Source organism: Myxine glutinosa, chromosome 3 (assembly GCF_964187855.1).
Source record: "Myxine glutinosa chromosome 3, kmMyxGlut1.1, whole genome shotgun sequence".
Classification (NCBI taxonomy): domain Eukaryota; kingdom Metazoa; phylum Chordata; class Myxini; order Myxiniformes; family Myxinidae; genus Myxine; species Myxine glutinosa.
The window spans coordinates 55,953,669-55,970,715 of record NC_136263.1 but is presented as its reverse complement, the minus strand read 5'-3'; positions in this window follow the sequence as shown (position 1 = coordinate 55,970,715).

Sequence of the window (17,047 nt, the reverse complement as noted above, 5' to 3'; positions counted from 1 at the left end):
GCTTTTTCTACGCGACGCCTATGCCTCGTCAGCATCAACTGAGTGCGGGTCTCGATTCGATCTCGCTCTGACACTCGCTGGAGCGAATCACCTTCGCCTTGGAAAAGGTTATAGAGACATTGAGGAGTGTTCTTTTTCATTCACTGGGAGCGCAGCGAGTTATCTGACTTTAGTTGATGGTACCATCCCTAACTATAAGGTATATGGAGTGCACTCTGATTTGCCATTTGTTGTACCGTTATCCTTGTGTGTGATTTCTAATACAATTTTGTTCATTTATAATCATTGGTGTGGTTTCACGATTGATTTTCAACAAAGAATAACATATTTTTCTGCCGGGGATCCTCTCACGGTTCGGAGGTTTACCGAGACCAGAAGATCGGTGAGGACTCCGTAACAGAAATGAAGAACGTATCACGGTCTGCATTGGTGTAGTTGATTACCTTTATATCCCTGTGTACAATGTTCTGGGTGTGCAAGTACTCAAAAGCATCAGCCATCTGGGGGGAGGACGGTGTACATCATTTACAGAGGAAATATTCAAACATGGACACAGATTGTGGTTGTTAAGAGTTCACAATTTTGAGTATAATTCTCATATTTCAATCCACGTCATAAACATCACACTGAGGCTGAAACCAACTTCAGCTCACCTGCTTCATGGGAAACCACAACTTTCTTTCTGGAAGATTCCTCAGAAAATGAAGTTGGGAAGCAAGGGAATCTGCACACAGCAGACAGCAACATAAAAGTGCAAAGCAATGAGATTTTTCATTTTTGCGAAAAGAGAAGAGGAAAAGTTGTTTTGTTTTTTAATCTTACATTGTTAAAATAAACACAAAATCCAAAATAAAAAAAAATTGCTTGCAGAATCAAAGGTCATATGGAAGAGCAAGGTGGAAGAGGGCCACAGTTGGACACAAGTGGGGGAAAGAATGAACAGGAAAAAGGAAGGGAAGGAGAGAGAGAGAGAGAGAGAGGGGGGGGGGGGGGGAGTAAACACAGGACACTGGAAGTGATGGGCAGAATGAAAAGAAGGTTCATGGGGAAAAAATATAATGAGGAAAGGATGGAGGGTGACATGAGATGGTGGTGCCTGCCAGTCGGCCGGTACTCATTTAGGGGTTCAAAGAGCGAGAGTTGAACCAGGAGGGGATTACTGGAGGAACTTGTGTCGTGAAGGAGCGGGAGACAATCAGTCTCTTCCAAGCCACTCTGTCTTTTGACATGCCGTGTAAATGAGAAAAGCCACTCCCATCTGCCATGTGAGGAACCGGCAATGTGCATCAGCCTCTTCACGTGATATGATTATGATATATGAAAGCTTCTTATTTAACAGAAACCAAATCAGCTTGTGATGCTGCAATCTCATCACCTATGTGAGAGGAAGCACAATCACAAACGGGTCTCCTGGATCCTGTGGAATACAAAGCTCTGAAGAGGTCTCCATTGGCCAACACAGACACCGTGTAGACAATGTGTTTAAGGAATTATTTGGAGTGATGGAATCTGCAGCTCAGTTTGGAAGACAGCTTTGATGTGTGATCCACATCATGGCTGATGGTGAAGCCTATAAAATCAAGAAACCAAACCACTTCCTGTGTCTGACCAGGAAAATAATTCAGTTGGTTGTTTTTGACAATCATGCCACAGTGACAGGGTGAAACTGAGATTGTGAGAATTGAAAGAGATGGTCCAACAATCAGGACATCATAATTCATGTTTACTAACGACTAACTTATTTCGCTACTCAACGAAAAGTGGACTTGATCAACACAAACAGTGGATTTAAAGCAAAATGATATCAGAAACCTCACCCGCTTCCACATACTGCAAAATGAGGACCGCTCGGTGGAGGTGATGGTCTCTTGGCGGTATGAAGATCAACTTTACTGAAGGGAAACAAGATAGCGGAGCACAGGTTAACATGGCAAAAGAAACTCAACACCTTGCTCTTGCACATTTTGTGTGATGACAAGTAGTGAATAGGTGCCACTCAACATCGTCCTTTCACCATCACCATTCATGATCTTGTCTGCAACCATTTGGGCAGAACCACACCACTAATTTCTTCGATTAAATAAGTATAGGTGAGTGTGGGAATAAATAATACCAGAATACAAATGGCCCAAACGTGGCTGGAATGGCAGGTGGTTATCTGGGTAGTGTGTGTACGAATCGCAATTCGCAGAGTAGACTGAAGTTTCGGAATGCTTAGTACTCAGACACGGACAGCTTGGACTCGGACTCGGATTCTGACACGGACCAGGTGGACTCGACTACAACACTAAAGGTGTTGGGAGGAACCATTCTGGATGGGTCGCCACTATGAGGCAGGATATGATAGAGTGTAAGCGATATTTCCATTTAAGAACAAGCAATCCAAAAGGGGACTGACAGGATGGCCTCGAGCTCTAGATGTATGCAGACTCGCCTCAAGGAGGTCTCGCCTGGGATGGAAACTCGGCCCAGCTATAAACTGTCATCCGTGTGTTTCACAGGCAGGGTGATTCAATAATTGTGCCATCCCATGGAGGAAAGTCAAACTCGCATCCCATCTGCTAGAATTACTTGGTGGACGTTAAAGACCCAGTGTCCTTCGCGAAGAGTAGGTGAGCTATCGCCAGCACCCTGGACAAGTTACAAATTCCTGTCCTAACTACTGTTCTAACTACGGTAAGCGATCCAATGAGTAATCCAATTCCCTTGCTGAGGAAGCTGCTTTGGTGGCAACGGCATTCTGTGACAGAGTGTGAAGAGATGGAGGAAAATGGTTTTTTGCATACTTGAACTGTGGCTTTGATCAAGTTGAAGAAAAGTCAATAATTGAGGTAAGGGAGAAATTCATGCCATGGAAGCACAATTCGTAACTTATCAAATATAATTAAAATAAAGCCAATTACTGCACTGTAGTCCCAAGAAGGAAGCCGGACATTAACAATACATACGCACACATGCAGTCCCTATAGAAAGTCCACACCCCCTCTAAACTTTTCACCTTTTATTGCGTTTTAGCCTGGAATTAAATTGCATTAAATTAGACTTTTACACGTTTGACATTTACAGTCGTGGCCAAAAATATTGGCACCCTTGCACGTTTTTCGAATAACTCACAATTTTCTCGAAAAATAGTTGAAATTAACAAAAGTATTTGGTCTCCACAATTCTTTATTGCACTGCTAATATTACAGAACTTAATATATCCTTTTAAATCAAAAAATAAAAATAAATGACATGGCCAAAGTTATTGACATCCTCGACTTAATATTTGATAGCACAGCCTTTGGACAAAATAACTGCAGTCAAGCACTTCCTACAGCCAGGAATGAGCTTCCTACACCTCTCTACTGGCAGTTTGACCCGCTCTTCTCGTGCAAATTGCTCCTGTTCTCCCAAATTTGAAGGACGCCTTCTCCCAACTGGTGTTTTCAGATATCCCCACATGTGTTCAATGGGATTTAGATCTGGACTCATTGCTGGCCACTTCAGAACAGTCCAGCGTTTTGTCTTGAACATTCCTGGGTGCTTTTTGAAGTGTGTTTGGGGTCATTGTCCTGCTGCAAGACCCATGACCTTCGATGGAGACCCAGCATTCTGACACTGGGTTGAACATTGCGCTCCAAAATGCTTTGGTAATTTCCTGATTCCATGATGCAATGCACTCATTCAAGGCACCCAGTGCCAGAGGCAGCACAGCAACCCCAAAACATCACTGAAGCTCCTCCATGTTTGACTGTAGTGAAGGTGTTCTTTTCCTTGAAGGCTTCATTTTGTTTTCTGTAAACATAGAGATAATGTGCTTTACCATAAAGCTCTGATTTGGTCTCATCTGTCCACAGGACACACTCCCAGAAGGATTTTGGCTTGTTCAGGTGTGTTTTGGCAAACCCAGTCAGGCTTTCTTCGCAGTGGGGTCCTCCTGGGTCTTCCACCTCTTTTAACCCTCTTCCATCGAGTTGGCGGCGGATGGTGTGAGTTGAAACTATCGTACCTTGTGTCTGAAGGTCAGCTTGAATCTGTTTGGCAGTTGATTGAGGTGCTTTCTCGACCATTCGAACAATCCTTTGCTGCAATCTTCGATCAAGTTTTCTCTTGCGGTCACGTCCAGGGAGGATGGCTACAGTGCCATGGGCCTTAAACTTCCTGATAACATTGCGTATGGTGGACAAAGGAACATCAAGGTATGTGGAGATGGACTTGTAGCCTTGGGATTGTCCATGCTTGGCCACAATCTTGTGTCTGACCTCCTGAGACAATTCTCTGGTTTTCGTTCTTTCCTCCATGCTCATTGCAGTACACAGTGACACAAAACAGCAGAATGAATCCTTTCTTTTTCTCAAACTGGTTGAATGAGTGATTTTTATATTGCAGGTACCAGCAACTCTCTCTTGGTGAGTTCAATCCCAAAGTAAAGGAGAATCACCGGCTTGAAATCTAATTATTTCAAACAACTTCGAAAAGGTGCCAAGAATATTGTCCGGGCCATTTCAGGATTTATGTTGGCCTGGTGTTGGCTTAGCGGTTAGGGTGCCGGCTTGGGATCCTAGGATCCTGGGTTCGAATCCCAGTCGATGGCTGAATTAATGCCAGGGGGGTCGTCTCACAATGACTCAGCCTGTCATCCTTCCGAGGTCGGCAAATTGAGTACCAGCTTGCTGGGATGAATGATCCCGGTGTGTACCCTGGTTTAGAATAGGTACACCGTATCCCTGCACATCGTCAGAGGCGACTAAGGGTTGGCGTCAGGAAGGGCATCCGGCCATAAAAACATTGCCTCAAACAGGGAACCATGATTATCATGGGGCCCGCAAGGCCAACTCCCGCTCTCGAGGGGAAAATGGCCTTAAAACGATCATTCATTCATTATATTTCAGGATTTCTGTGTGGAATAAGCTACGATTTAATATTTTTTTCAGCTTTTTTGTTTTGTTCTCCTGTAAACCAAAGAAATACATATGTGGAGACCAAAATATTTTTTAATTTCAAGAATATTCTGGAAGAAATGGTGCATTATTTGAAAAAAGTGCATGGGTGCCAATATTTTGGCCACGGCTGTGTATGTACTGTATGAAAAACACAAACATACATATTACATACACATACACATACATATAAATGCACATATACAAAGACACATGTACAGATATATGATGCACATGTAAGTACTTGTAAAATCTATGATATTTGAAATTATAACCTCAACTTATAAACAATTGACTGATTTTCCATCTGATCGGATCATCAGCTGGGCACCGATTTTCATCGAGGTTTTGATCCTTTCAGCCAAGAACCTCTCCAATCGTCAGATCCACAACCCTGGCCACAGGTCCACATCAGCAGATTACTCAACAACAATGGATTCATGACCTTAAAGTTGTGCCCAAACAGTCAGTCAACACAGCAATGTAAAATCCTTTTTCAATCTTATTTAATTGTTACTTTCATTTGAAGTATTACCACATACAAAACAACACAACAACATGCATTTTAAGGCCATTTTCCCTGCAAGAGCGGGGGTTGGCCTTGCAATCCCCATGACAATCTTCTCCAGTTTGCCCTATTTTCTGCATCTCTCCTTGTTAACCCCCTTGCCCGCATTTCTTCTTCCACCATCTTTAGCCAAGTCTTTCTCGGTCTTCCCCATCCTCGACTTCCTTCTACATTCATTTCCATCACTCTTCTCAACCAGTCAATTTCATCCTTCCTCAACACATGACCAAACCATCTCAACCTGTTTCTCTTCACAGCATCAATCACAGGCTCTATTCCCATCATCTTTCGCAATTCATCATTTGTCTTCCTCTCTCTCAACGATACACCGCACATCCACCGAACCATTCGCATTTCCACCCTTTCCAGCCTTCCTTGCTGTTCTACGTTCATTACCCATGTCTCGCTCCCATAAATCATAACACTTCTCACACATGCAGAATACACCTTTCCCTTCAGCTTCAACGACACTCCCCTCCTCGTCAGCATGCCACTCAGTTCCTGAAACTTCTTCCATGCACATCTCACTCCAGCAACAGTTGCCGAGTCTGATCCACCTTCTCCATTCAGCATGTCTCCTAGGTAAGCAAAATGTTTTCACACCTTCCAGCTTCACGCCGTCTCCAAGATCCAACTCAACATTTCCTCCATCTGCAGCTCCCTCTGTGCACACCTTACATTTGAATGTAGCTGCCACACTGGTTAATGACCCTCTCAGACCACTACATTTTTGATGAACCCACACAGCACACATTGTACATTGAATGGAGCTCACTCTGACACCCTTCCTGCACACAGCACATGGCCACTTCCCAGTTCTTTCCACCTCACCACGTGCTTTACCACTTGCCGTCACCTTCGTCTTTCCGATATTCACCTTCAGACCTTTTGTCTCCATACATTCCTTCCACTTGTTCATCTTTTCCTTCAGTCCATCCATACTTTCCACAATCAACACCAGATCATCTGCATACAACAACTCCCACGGTAAACCCTCCTTTACGTTCTGAGCCAGCACCTCCATCACAGCTACGAATAGTAGTGGACTTAGTACCGACCCCTGATGCACTCCCACCTTCACCTCAAATTCACCACTGTTCATGTCCTTCGTCAAGTATTTCCACATACGAATAACTTAAATCATACATCACCTTATATGTGATTTTATTCACTTTATGTGACTTTATGTGACTTTATTATGTGAATCATCATCACTTTATTAGCCTGGCGTTGGCTTAGCGGTTAGGGTGCCGGCTTGGGATCCTCGGATCCTGGGTTCGAATCCCAGTCGATGGCTGAATTAACGCCAGGGGGGTCGTCTCACAATGACTCAGCCTGTCATCCTTCCGAGGTCGGCAAATTGAGTACCAGCTTGCTGGGATGAATGATCCCGGTGTGTACCCCGGTTTAGAATAGGTACACCGTATCCCTGCACATCGACAGAGGCGACTAAGGGTTGGCGTCAGGAAGGGCATCCGGCCATAAAAACATTGCCTCAAACAGGGAACCATGATTATCATGGGGCCCGCAAGGCCAACCCCCGCTCTCGCGGGGAAAATGGCCTTAAAACGATCATTCATTCATTATATTTCAGGATTTCTGTGTGGAATAAGCTACGATTTAGTATTTTTTTCAGCTTTTTTGTTTTGTTCTCCTGTAAACCAAAGAAATACATATGTGGAACCCAAAATATTTTTTAATTTCAAGAATATTCTGGAAGAAATGGTGCATTATTTGAAAAAAGTGCATGGGTGCCAATATTTTGGCCACGGCTGTGTATGTACTGTATGAAAAACACAAACATACATATTACATACACATACACATACATATAAATGCACATATACAAAGACACATGTACAGATATATGATGCACATGTAAGTACTTGTAAAATCTATGATATTTGAAATTATAACCTCAACTTATAAACAATTGACTGATTTTCCATCTGATCGGATCATCAGCTGGGCACCGATTTTCATCGAGGTTTTGATCCTTTCAGCCAAGAACCTCTCCAATCGTCAGATCCACAACCCTGGCCACAGGTCCACATCAGCAGATTACTCAACAACAATGGATCCATGACCTCTAAGTTGTGCCCAAACAGTCAACACAGCAATGTAAAATCCTTTTTCAATCTTATTTAATTGTTACTTTCATTTGAAGTATTACCACATACAAAACAACACAACAACATGCATTTTAAGGCCATTTTCCCTGCAAGAGCGGGGGTTGGCCTTGCGATCCCCATGACAATCTTCTCCAGTTTGCCCTATTTTCTGCATCTCTCCTTGTTAACCCCCTTGCCCGCATTTCTTCTTCCACCATCTTTAGCCAAGTCTTTCTCGGTCTTCCCCATCCTCTACTTACTTCTACATTCATTTCCATCACTCTTCTCAACCAGTCAATTTCATCCTTCCTCAACACATGACCAAACCATCTCAACCTGTTTCTCTTCACAGCATCAATCACAGGCTCTATTCCCATCATCTTTCGCAATTCATCATTTGTCTTCCTCTCTCTCAACGATACTCCGCACATCCACCAAACCATTCGCATTTCCACCCTTTCCAGCCTTCGTTGCTGTTCTACGTTCATTACCCATGTCTCGCTCCCATAAATCATAACACTTCTCACACATGCAGAATACACCTTTCCCTTCAGCTTCAACGACACTCCCCTCCTCGTCAGCATGCCACTCAGTTCCTGAAACTTCTTCCATGCACATCTCACTCCAGCAACAGTTGCCGAGTCTGATCCACCTTCTCCATTCAGCATGTCTCCTAGGTAAGCAAAATGTTTTCACACCTTCCAGCTTCACGCTGTCTCCAAGATCCAACTCAACATTTCCTCCATCTGCAGCTCCCTCTGTGCACACCTTACATTTGAATGTAGCTGCCACACTGGTTAATGACCCTCTCAGACCACTACATTTTTTATGAACCCACACAGCACACATTGTACATTGAATGGAGCTCACTCTGACACCCTTCCTGCACATAGCACATGGCCACTTCCCAGTTCTTTCCACCTCACCACGTGCTTTACCACTTGCCGTCACCTTCGTCTTTCCGATATTCACCTTCAGACCTTTTGTCTCCATACATTCCTTCCACTTGTTCATCTTTTCCTTCAGTCCATCCATACTTTCCGCAATCAACACCAGATCATCTGCATACAACAACTCCCACGGTAAACCCTCCTTTACGTTCTGAGCCAGCACCTCCATCACAGCTACAAATAGTAGTGGACTTAGTACCGACCCCTGATGCACTCCCACCTTCACCTCAAATTCACCACTGTTCATGTCCTTCGTCAAGTATTTCCACATACGAATAACTTAAATCATACATCACTTTATATGTGACTTTATTCACTTTATGTGACTTTATTATGTGAATCATCATCACTTTATTAGCCTGGCGTTGGCTTAGCGGTTAGGGTGCCGGCTTGGGATCCTAGGATCCTGGGTTCGAATCCCGGTCGATCGCTGAATTAACGCCAGGGGGGTTGACTCAGCCTGTCATCCTTCCGAGGTCGGCAAATTGAGTACCAGCTTGCTGGGATGAATGACCACGGTGTGTACCCCGATTTAGAATAGGCACACTGTATCCCTGCACATCGTAAGAGCGTGACCAAGGGTTGGCAGCAGGAAGGGCATCCGGCCATAAAAACATTGCCTCAAACAGGGAACCATGATTGTCATGGGGCCCGCAAGGCTAACCCCCGCTCTAGCGGGGAAAAAAGGCCTTAAAACGAGCATTCATTCATTCATACATCACTTTATATGATTATGCAATAAGCGACAAACATTTTTCCTCATAGACATGTCCATCACACAGCACCTCCATCAAGCAATTGCAGGTGGCGACATTTAATTCCAAAGGCAATGCTGTGGCAACTGGATTTTTCATGCAAGTCTTTGTTGGATATCTTATTTCGCCAGAAGATGCGGCAGAGTCTCCAAAGGCATCCATTGTGAAAAGGCTAACCTCCGCTCTCGCAGGGAAAATGGCCTGAAAATGCCTGTTGTTGTTGTTGTTGTTGTTGTTGTTGTGTATCCATTGTGGAAAGATTTCACCTTTCTCATATCCGACTTAATTACCTGCCAGCACTCAGAGCTAAACAGAAGAACAGACTTGGCATTCCTGTTATAAAGTCTCATCTTCATCTTCAAGCTGTACTGCTTCGACTTTCAGGTAGAATGGAGTTGAGCGAATGTATGACAAGCTTTGCGGAGTCTTGCCTTGGTCTTTCTTGGCTGCATTGTCTTTGCTATTTGACTGCCTCGGTTTGAAAACCCATCTTCAGTCTACGCTGAGGTATGCAAACTCATCTACAGTGTCTCGGGCTTTTCCATTTACAGTAATGGATGCACAAGGTACCGTGTTGATGTTCATCACCTTGGTCCTGGTGGTATTGATGTTAAGACCTGTCCTTCTGGCAAAGCTGGCTCGCCTGTCAGATTTTCCTTGCAAATGTGTGTTCCTTGGTGACAAAACAGCTAAATCGTCAGCAAAGTCCACATCTTAAAGTTGGGTGGATAGGGTTCAATGGATGCTTCTTCGTCTATCTGATGTGGTGTTCCTTGTGATCCAGTCGATAGTAATCAGAAAGAGGATAGGTGATATGATACAACCTTGGCAAACTCCAGACTCTACCAGGAACCACTCTGATAAGGAGTTGTTCATGATGATACTGCATTCAAAGTGTTCATAGAATTTGCTTATGAGAATGATCTTCTTCTGTGGAATTCCATAAGATCTCAGTATCTTTGACAGGCTTGCTCAAGCAACACGATCAAATTCCTTCTTGAAGTCAATAAAGTTGATATGAAGAGGTGTATTTCATTCTGAGCATTCATATTATAATTATTATTATATTATTGTATTCTATTTCAATCAAACTTCATTACATTTGAGTGAAATCCATACTTACCAATGTTTCGATGATTTAGCCCTTTCAATATCAAACCTTCACGCAAGACCTACAAAAAAAAAAAAAGAAAAAAAAAGAAGTAGAAAGAAGGAGAAAACAGAAAGCGAAAATTATACAAATTGCTTCTATAAGCTGGATTAAGGTTAAATCACCCCATCACAATAACCACAAGATTGTAACTCACACAGAGACGCACACCCTCAGGGGCCAAGAGACAACAATGTATCACAGATAAAGGTTCTACAAGGATAGTTCAGGGGTAAGTTAAACTGTGTTGCTCGTTCTTCAGTTAAAAAACACTATCTCCATACAAACACACACTTACATCCAGTGAATCTTCGAAATATCTTGCCTTCTTCAAAGCAAACAGCTAGAGGCGACAAGAGATCGTATTTTAACATCTGTTATAATGTGGGAAAATAAGTAAAATATATGATATTGGTGTGCCGTGGTGTACAATTATTATATCTGTTTGTACTGAAGTCAACGATGAAGACAAAATGTCACAAAGGAGCAACTTCACATAGACGGGGGATAAAAAGGGGGATAGGGAAACAATTACATCAACACACCACAAGTGCACCGAGTCGAGTGGTAGGAATTGGAAGAAAGACAAAACATTGAGGTGCAAGGGATGAGGGAGTAGAAGGGGGTGGGGAGGGGGCAATGATGGGCATCAAAGTGTGAATTGGGGGAAAAAAAGAAAAGAAAAAGCAATGGCAGGAATTAATTAGCCACCTCAACTTTGCATCAGGGGCGTTGCCCCATTATTTTTTGTGAGATTTTTGACACACAACCATCACCTCTCACAGATTATACATTATTTGTACATTGTAATCACATCTATGATGTAATCTTCTAAAGGTGATGTGGGGCCTGCAAGTCAAAATAAAATCATCGTTCATCTCATCAGAAATCGAGAAGATACATGCAGATGCAGGAGAACTTCCCGATCCCTTTGCTGTCATCCTTCTTCCATGTTTCTCTCCACAGTGTCCCTGTACCCTGCTGTCTGTATTTTCCACCATGTTCTGTTCTGTGTTCTATCTTGCTCTCCCACAAGTTGTTCCATTTCCCAGAAAGTGAAATGCAGACACAGGAAGTATATCACAAGCTTGTACCTCTTTTTCACAGTGGACATCCTTTGCTTTGTAAACGAATCCAGCACATCCTTCTCCGATTTTGGAGATAACCACCCATGACCTTTCCTGAAAACAAAGGCACAAACAGAACTTCACAACAGTGCTGCTGAACTAAAATAGAAACAAGAGAGAGCAATCAGAGATTGCCGACCCTCACCAGGACATGTTTTAGTGGTTTTTAAGGCTTTTGTGTGATTATAAACAATTGACTGATTTTCCATCTGCTCAGATCATCAGCTGGAAAATTATTTTCTTCGAGGTTTTGATCCTTTCAGCCAAGACCCTCTCCAATCGTCAGATCCACAACCCTGGCCGCAGGTCCAAATCAGCAGATTACTCAACAACAATGGATCCACGACCTCTAGGTTGTGTCCAAACAGTCAGTCAACACAGCAATATAAAATCCTTTTTCAATCTTATTTAATTTTTACTTTCATTTAAAGTATTACCTCATCGAATAGCACACACAAGGTCAATCCTCATGCCATCTGTCGGTGGCCAATCATTTTGTCGCTTCTTCCTACCAATCAGCGGGTCACTCTTTGCTCTGCTCCTGCCTTCCCGTTGGTCGACACCTGGCCCAATGGTGTGATCTTCCCATCAAACCCCCTCGACCAATCCGTCCCGAGGTGGGCATGGCCTTAGCCTGCCTGAGCAATGTTTTATCGCCATGGTGGCGCAATGCGTGGGCGCTTCCTGCCTGCACTGCTCTTTTTCCGGTGAGTTTTGTTGTTGGGGGGGGGGGGGGGGGGGATTTAATTAGTGTGTGTGTGTGTGTGCTATTGGGCCTTTCCTGCCCTACGTGTCTAGTGCGTTGCCATACAAGACGAAAGATAAATCACAGGTCTCCCTCCCTACTCTAGTTAACACAAGGCCATCCTCGTATGACCACAAATATACAAACTTCATCCGACATCTGGGCTAGACAGGTCCTCGACTTATGTACTTTGAGATGGTTCTTCTTCTTCACGTCATTCAGAGCATGATACCGACACAGATCCACCTGATCTATATATCACTCTACCCCAAAATTCATAACAATATATAGGATTTTGTCAGACTACGAACTCTACCATTTGGTAAAGTTTCGTGAAGATCGGCTTAAAATTGTGATGTCCAGGTAAGTACAACTGAACGGACAGACAAACAAACACACACACACACAAACCGGAGTGATCAACATACACGACATGACCAAAAGTATGGGGACACCCAAACATCACACATCTCATTCCAAAATCATGGGCATCAATATGTAGTTGATCGCCCCCCCTCCCCCCCTTTGCTGATATGACAGCCTCCACTCTTCTGGGAATGCTTTCCCCGAGATGTTGGAACATTGCTGCGGAGATTTGCTTCCATGCAGCCACAAGGGCATTAGTGAGGTCAGGCACTAATGTTGGGCGATGAGGCCTGGCTCGCAGTCGGCGTTTCAATTCATCCCAAAGGTGTTTGATGGGGTTGAGGTCAGGGCTCTGTGCAGGCCAGTCAAGTTCTTCCACACCGATCTCGACAAACCATTTCTGTATGGACATCACTTTGTGCACTGGGGCATTGTCATGCTGAAACAGGAAAGGGTCTTCCCCAAACTGTTGCCACAAAGTTGGAAGCACACAATCGTCGAGCATGTCTCTCTCATCTCCACGCACGGCTGGCGGACATCCTCTCGAGTCGTAGTCAACGTGTGGCCCTGAATGGGTTTCTCTCATCTCCTCTTCCTGTTCAGGCTGGAGATCCCCAAGGCAGTGTTCTGGGCCCTGTGCTTTTTCTGGTCTTCATCAATGATCTCTCTGACTCTCTTGAAAATCCTCTCTATCTCTTTGCTGATGACTCCACTCTCTGCCGCTCCATTCCTTCATCCCTCAGATCGGCAGTCTGCAGCCTCCTCACTCTCTGCAGACCTGGACAAAATCACAGACTGGGCAAACAAGTGGAGCATGTCTTTCAATCCTGACAAATCTCACACTCTTCCGATGTCTATCCAAAAAGACCGACTGGACAACCCTCCCATCTACTCTCTGAATAATCCTCTCCAAGAAGTTCTGTCACTCAAGCTTTTGGGTCTCACTATCTGCCATGATCTTTCCTGGGAAAACCACATTTCCAAGCTGGCCTCCAAAGCCAGTCACCGACTGGGCATCCTCCGTCGTGCTGAGTCCTACCTTGGCACACCTGAGCTCCTCACCACATACAAGGCTTTCATCCGCAGCTCAATGGAGTACAGCTCTCCCCGCTGGGCTGGTGCTCCTGCCTCACACCTAGCTCGTCTTCACGCTGTTGAAACCAAAGCGTTCAGAATCATTGGAATCTCCTGCGATGACGCTATCTCCGAGGGCCTTTCACTTACTCACCGCAGGCAGGTTGGTGGTCTTTCCGCCTTCTACCGACTCCTCTCCGGCCTTCCTCCCCCAGCTCTCTCTGGGCTCTGTCCCCCAAATATTCCTGCAGGTCGCACTAGATCTGCCTGCAACCCTCTTATGGTTAAACTGCCAAAATCAAGACTCTCTGCTCACGTTCACTCCTTCATTCCTCTTTTCTCCTGCCTCTGGAACAAACTCCCTCACTCTCTTCAATCCCACTCCTCCCTCCAGGTCTTTAAAACGGCTGTTCACCACCATCTCTTATCTTCCCCAATCCAAAACCTTGATCTTTTCTACCCCCGCTAATTTCACCCAAAATCCACTTTTTTGAGGTGCCGACTTCTTTCCTGGAAGTCCTTGGTGTCCTTGCGTTTTATACCTATCCTGCCTCCCCCCAGGCCCTCTCCCTCCCACACATCTCCCGATGTCCCTGCTCTCAAATGTTGTATTTATGTGCTTCCTCCCCTTCTCTCCCCATCTTGTCGACTGCTCCCCTTTTTATATACTTTGTTTGCTTGTTTTATTTGTTTTATTTGTTTGATTTCTAAATGTTAGCTCTTTCACGAGTCTCGACTCTGTGTACAAAGAAGAAAAAAAAAAAATGTCAGTGTATGCTTTCGCGTTAAGATTTCCCTTCACTGGAACGAAGGGGCCGAGCCCGAACCATGAAAAACAGTCCCAGACCATTATTCCTCCTCCACCAAACATCACTTTTGGCACTATGCATTCAGGCAGGCAGCGTTCTCCTGGCATCCGCCAAACCCAGACTTGTCCGTCAGACTGCCAGATGGTGAAGCGTGATTCATCACCACAGAGAACGCATTTCCACTGCTCCAGAGTCCAATGGTGGCAAGCTTTACACCACTCCAGCCGACGTTTAGCATTGCTCATGGTGATCTTTGGCTTCTGTGCGGCTGCTTGGCCATGGAAGCCCATTTCATGAAGCTCCTGACAAACAGTTGTTGTGCTGACGTTGCTTCCAGAGGCAGTTTGGAACTCGGTAGTGAGTGTTACAACCGAGGACAGATGATTTTTACATGCTGCATGCCTCAGCACTCGGCGGTCCCGTTCTTTGAGTTTGTGTGGCCTACCACCCCGCGGCTGAGCTGTTGTTGCTCCGAGACGTTTCCACTTCACAATAACAGCACTTGCAGTTGACCAGGGCAGCTCAAGCAGGGCAGAAATTTGACGAACTGACTTGTTGGAAAGGTGGCATCCTATGACGGTGCCACGTTGACTGTCACTGAGCTCTTCAGTACGGCCCATTCTCCTACCAATGTTTGACTGTGGAGATTGCATGGTGGTGTGCTTGATTATATATACCTGTCAGCAATGGGTGTGGCTAAAATAGCCGAATCCACTAATTAGAAGGGGTGTCCGCATAATTTTGGTCAAGTAGTGCACTTGTCCCAAAAAAAATTTTGGACAAGTAATGCGAAATCACTCAAGAGTGACAATTGGCAAAAGAGAACAAAGTAGAATGGCACTCAGTGGAGCATCCTTTTGACCTCACAAATAATTGGTGGTTGGATTATATGACCTGAGATGCAAATCGCCTTCAAATTTTAAGTTAATCAGATAAAAATTGACAAGTTTAGAAAGTTGGCCTATGTTGACCTCAAAAATAGTTGGTGGTTGGTTTCAGTTTAGCCTGGTGTTACCTTAGCGGTTAGGGTGCCGGCTTGGGATCCTCGGATCCTGGGTACGAATCCTGGTCAATTGCTGAATTAACGCCAGGGGGGTTGACTCACTCAGCCTGTCATCCTTCCGAGGTCGGCAAATTGAGTACCAGTTTACTGGTAATTCCCCGTGTGTCGCAAGAGGCGACTAACAGGGTTGACGGCAAAAAGGGCATCCGGCCATAAAACATTGCTTCAAAAAGGTGACCAAGGTGATCGAAAAAGGCCAGCCCCTGCTCTGCAAGGAAAATGGCCACTAAAAGTGGTTGGATGGTTTCAGTTAGCTGATATCAAAATCCTGCTCAAATTTTAAGTCAATCGGATGAAAATTTAGGATTTTAGAAATTCCAGAATGGTTGTTGACCTGAGGCTTATGTTGACCTTTTGGCCTATGTTGATCTCAAAAATAGTTGGTTGAATTCAGGAAGCCGATATGTAAATCCGATTCAAATTTCAAGTCAATCGGATGAAAATTGAGGATTTTAGAAATTTGAAAAAAAAGTAGTTGACCTTTGACTTCGTTGACCTTTTGACCTTTTAACCTCAAAAATATATAGGATTTTGTCGAACATGAACTCTACCATTTGGTGAAGTTCCGTGAAGATCGGTTTAAAATTGTGACCTGTAGGCAAGTATAAGTGTGCGGACAGAAAACACACACACACACACACACACACACACACACACACACACACACACACACACACACACACACACACACACACACACACACACACACACACACACACACACACACACACACACACACACACACACACACACACACACACACACACACACACACACACACACACACACACACGTGAAAATGTTTTTTTTTTTTTTTTTTTCAAAGTAACAAACGGACTCAAATGCAATACCCTCACCTCTGGCGAAAGTAATAATGAAGCCATGTTTGAATGATTATTTCACATCAACTCGACAATCATCATTGTCATATTCATATTCATGTGCCATACTTGAGGCAGAGCAGATACTTGGCTACCATTCTGGTCAAGTCGCCACTCCGGCTCAGGAAGTTTGGGAAGGAATTTGAAATAAGTTCAGGGTGACAGCAACAGTTTGCCTCCTCTTTGTGAAGGACACCATGTGTTCTTTAATGTCCACCAACTAATTCCGGCATACGGATGACCAGTTTAACGTCCATCCGAAGGACAGCACAAACATAAATGAATCACCATGCCGATGAAACACCAGAATAACAGTTTGTGGCTGGGTTGGGATTCTAATCCAAGCTCGGCAGCTCACATCAATGACTGTAAGATATCTCATGGGAACTAAAAAGGAAAAAATAATTGGTAAAATAAATAAATGGGGTAATACCACTCATTATGTCAGGTAATTATACCACTACCTGACTTGCGTCGCCTCAACCAACACTGACGTCTCTTTACAAGCCATACCTACTATTCTCGA